At 40.2% G+C, this 4,567-nt stretch overlaps 1 pseudogene; it reads right to left on the bottom strand.

Annotated features, from left to right (window-relative positions):
- Window positions 1–3,126: 3,126 nt before the first annotated feature.
- On the bottom strand, window positions 3,127–4,351 carry LOC142385876 (pyrin-like; annotated as a pseudogene).
- Window positions 4,352–4,567: the final 216 nt, after the last annotated feature.

Consider the following 4,567-nt stretch of genomic DNA (forward strand, 5'->3'; position numbering starts at 1 on the left):
GATGGACCACACGATGATGCCACACTGAATGAACCTCACAATGATTCCCAACTAGATGAACCCCAAAATGATGTCCATCTAGATGATCAGTCCAACGATGATGCTCAACGAGACCAAGATGATGTCCAGTTGTGTGGACCTCCAGATAATGATGCAGAAAACAGAATGCATGGCACACCCATCTTGCCTACAGAATTGCTGTCATTTATCATCCAGTTGACCCTTAATGCAGACTCCTCAATGCTCTGGGCATTTAATAGAGTTTCTAAACTTTTTCGAGATCTTGCAGATCCGTTCCATCCGCAAATCTACATCAGAGAAACTTTAGCTGACACCCTAAACTTGGATTATGATCATGACAATTCCATAAGCATAATGAGGCTCTATAAATCCGCTGGACACAGTAGTGGTCTCGCTATTAGACTGAGGGAGCTATTCAGCCAAAATAGCAGGTGGATGATGGCCTGGCTTCTGATAAAGCACATTGGCCATGGTCATCTTAAAATCAAGGACATATTTTGGAAACCTTAGGGCTATATTTTGTTTTGCATTGTAGGTAGATTTTCTTGAGTCTCCCGAGTTCAAATGTATATTTTTAGATGGGTTAGTTGTGTGGTTATATGTGTGCCATGGCCTGTAATAGGTCTAGAACATTGTTAAATTTTACGTTTCCACTTTATTATCCACTACAGTTCCATTGTGTGTGTGTTAGGCTCTATGCTGTGGCTGGATTGTTTTTCATTTAGTTGATTGAGATATTAGGCCCATTATCAAAGATTGCCATAATATTTGCTGTTCATAACACATTGCTCATCCATGACGTCTGTACCTCTACAGGATGGTATAGTATTGGGCTTTAGAGAATAAATAATTTGAAATAATGAACTGTTTGACATCAGTCATTTGTTCTGCAACTATTTTTTGTCTCTTACTCTGGGTTTGCATGATATAGGCTATCCTACATTTTTGTGTCAGAATAATACTTAGTATAATTTTGTGACACTGCCAGTGCTACATTAATGCAGGTACTATTACTGTAGCTGTTATTGGAAATATGCATTATGAAGGAGGGTTAAGGTTACATGGAACATGACCTTTATTGAATAGGCTAGACTACATGGTGTTGTTGTGCACAGCCCATGTTTAATTATTTGGTGTTGTATGTCTTTTCTTTACTGCTGCTTGAGCATAGACAGAGATTTAGTTGACAATTTTCTAAATTGGTTAACTATCAGAAGCACTTACCTCCAAACTTGATCTCATGACTAATCTAACTGCAAATATGAATTAACCCCTTGTATGTTTAAATGAGCACAACCAAAGTTAAAAGGTGGATTGCTACAATGTAAGCTGAGCAATAGTTGACATACTGTCCTCTTAATTATTATTTTTGAGTAAAATACACATTATCGTGCTGTTTTTAATCAATGAAAATGTCAATTTCGGTTGGTTATTACATAATGCACCAATTGTTACATTTTGCTAAAGAAAAAAATCGCAACACCCGCATTATGTAGTAACAACCACAATATGTAATAACTTATTACATAATGCGGCAAAATGTATTACATATTGCGTACAAGAAGTTTATTACATAATGCGGCAGATTATTACAAAATGCGGCAGTTATTACATAATGGCGTGCAAATTTATTACATTATTACATAATGCGGTGTTACATGACGTATGTAGAGCGACGGAAATTCGACGAGAAAATACATCTTTCTTGGCAATGAAATCTTTCAACACCAAACGTTGCTCTTTTTTAAAAGTAAACCACTTTCTAAGGCTGCATCGAACGGTAACGTTGTGTCTGCTGCCATGCCATTCTGTGATTGGTTCCCTAACTCAGGCAAAAATAAGGGCGGTGGTTTCCAGGCTGCCTTTGCAGTGCAAATGAAATCGTGCGCAAAGCAGCATGGGAATTCCCAGGCTAGCAAAGACCTGAAATCACTTAGAAAGATAGAAATGTTGACTTGAACTTTTCCATTGAAATTTAATACAGTTCTGGCTTGTGAAATTCTGTTGTATTATGTGAAATTGTTTTGTGGAATGTCATTGTATCTGGTGAATATAGTATAGTTTTTTCTGAAATCTTAAAGCATTTTCTCTCGTTGATGTGTTTTGCACAACAGGCAAACCACAGGAACCTGTTCTGCAGTTGAACTGAATCCCAACGTGACTGTGTTTTGAGATTATCAGAGAGATGACCTTTCAACCTCCATAATTTAGATCAGGTCTACGAAACAGGTATGGTGTGCTGCCAAGACATAGAAGAGAGACAGAGAGACAGATAAAAACTTCCAAGTCACACCCTAGAAAACACTAGGGTTTAGTTTTGCTGGTGCAATATGGCCTTCTAGGACTGAGACTGGACTCTGGGCTACCAACCAAAACAGCATAGTGACCACATAACTCTTAACAGATCACCATAGTAGCCATACACCATAGTAATGCTAATTATAGTGGAGCAACTGCTATATTAGTCAAGCATCTGACCCCCAGCAACTATGCAGAAACTGACCCGAACATCACATTTTACCATATTTTATTTATTTCTATTTACCCTTTATTTAGCAAGGAAGGACCTTCCTTGACATACAAAATATTTTACTCCGGGGAATACAACAGATTATAGTAAGTGAAAAGAACACAATAGTCACTATATACCCTCATAACTTTGCTGATTACCGATTACTCAGTTGCATATCCATCAGACATGATTAAAATCTAAAGTTCCTTTCTAACCAATACAACACGCCTTAACCAGAACTAGCCCCATCTCATGAACTTTGGGACAAATATGACCCACATTAACACTTGGCAGTACTCATAACTAAGCCAAAACGGGCAGAAGAAGGCCATATCGGCCCCAAATGTGTCTACTTAGGTGAGGTTAGCTGAGGTGGCCTGGGCACCTGACTATGATGCCTCTACTTGCTGATTTTTTTATTTCTTCTTGTCTGGGAACACCTTGGGATCCCTCAGGAGGAGCTGGAGAGCCAAAAGTCTCTTTTATATCAAACATTCTGTAATCATATCCAGCAGGATGTTAGGTCGCTACAGGCTCACCTAATTGCTAATCCACCAATGTGTATGTTTTTAAAAAAAAAAAGTGATTTAGCACCATTTAATCTAATCTGTACTGAAAGAAGAGATAACCAGAGGAGCAGAATTTCTGCCGTTGTCATTGGTACCAGGACTGAAGAATGGATACAGTTTCTCTGTGAAGGAGCAGCCAGTAAAAGAGTAAAGAAGAACTGCAGCATCAACATTATAGAAGGATACCAGACCGTCTTCATAATCCACAAACACTCGCACCTTCTGAGGAAGATAATTCACAGAAAGTCGTATGGGATTGCTATCAAGTACCGAGTACTGTCTTCTGTCTTGAAAACGTATTGCCCAGTAGCCATTCTCCGGGTTTAGTTTGATCTCTCCCTTTCTGTTGACCGACTCTCTGGCCACTCCAAGAGTCCAACCAGTCTTTTCTTTAACCTGAACATCAAAGTGAAATCTTCCACAGGAGAAGCTCTGCTTTCCTAAGACATTAATTGCAGTGTCAAATCTTTTTAAATCGAATGCAAGTTTTTTCCACACATTTAAAGCACATAGAGTTGCCGGTGGAATGAAATGCGCTATATAAATAAAGATTGATTGATTGATTGACTCGTCGCCACAATGTACTTGCTTTCCATCATCGGACAATATGAGTGCTGGATGAGCTGTATCGGGATCCAGAGTCACCTCCACTGCAAACTGGAGAATGTTTTTCAGCTCGGCATCCTGCAGCTTCTTCATCCCATTTCTTATCGCCTCCGTCAACTCAGTCACGGCTGTGACCATAGCCGTCTTCGTAAGTCCTTCATATACCGCAGGACAAATTCTCACTTCTGTCCAGTCTTTGGTGGATGGAGCAGCACTAAGGGATGAGTAGCTGTGGAGGAAATGGAGGTGGTCTTTAGAGCGTGAGAGCTGCTCCACTTCGGCACGCCACTTCATCAGCTTTGAGATCTCCTGCTCAAGTCCTACGATAAAACTCAGTCTTTTTCTTTGTTTTTCTCTGCTTCTCCTCAATCATGCTGACGAGCTCTACTTGGGCTCTTTCCAGAGACTGAGTCAGACTAGTAAACACCTGAGTGCCAACTGCTATCTCTGTATGTGCAGCCTCTTCGCTAAGCTTTACAGCGTGTTTGAGCTCCTGAATCTTCAGTTGTCTCTGCCAGGTCATCTGCTGAATTTTGTCCTCCCTTTGCTCAAGTTCTGTTCTCTTTTCCTCATATGCATCTTTAAGAGGAATCACCTGGTGAAGCCTGTGACTAGAGGCCATGCATGACTGACAAATGGGTATTTGTTCGTTCTTGCAGTAGAGTTCCAGAGGTTTGTTATGCTCAGGGCACATGCTTTCAGCCCCCTTTTCCACAGAATCAAACTGCTGGTCAGTTTTCCAACCTGATACTGTTTGATGAAAATAAAGTTGCAAAAAACAAATCAGACTCGTCAGGCTAAGTGTGAACAACAGGCAGGACTTTAAGGATGTCCGTTTGGGTTCGGTGGGAGCATTGTT

The sequence above is a fragment of the Odontesthes bonariensis genome, chromosome 8, assembly GCF_027942865.1.
Source record: "Odontesthes bonariensis isolate fOdoBon6 chromosome 8, fOdoBon6.hap1, whole genome shotgun sequence".
Taxonomy (NCBI): domain Eukaryota; kingdom Metazoa; phylum Chordata; class Actinopteri; order Atheriniformes; family Atherinopsidae; genus Odontesthes; species Odontesthes bonariensis.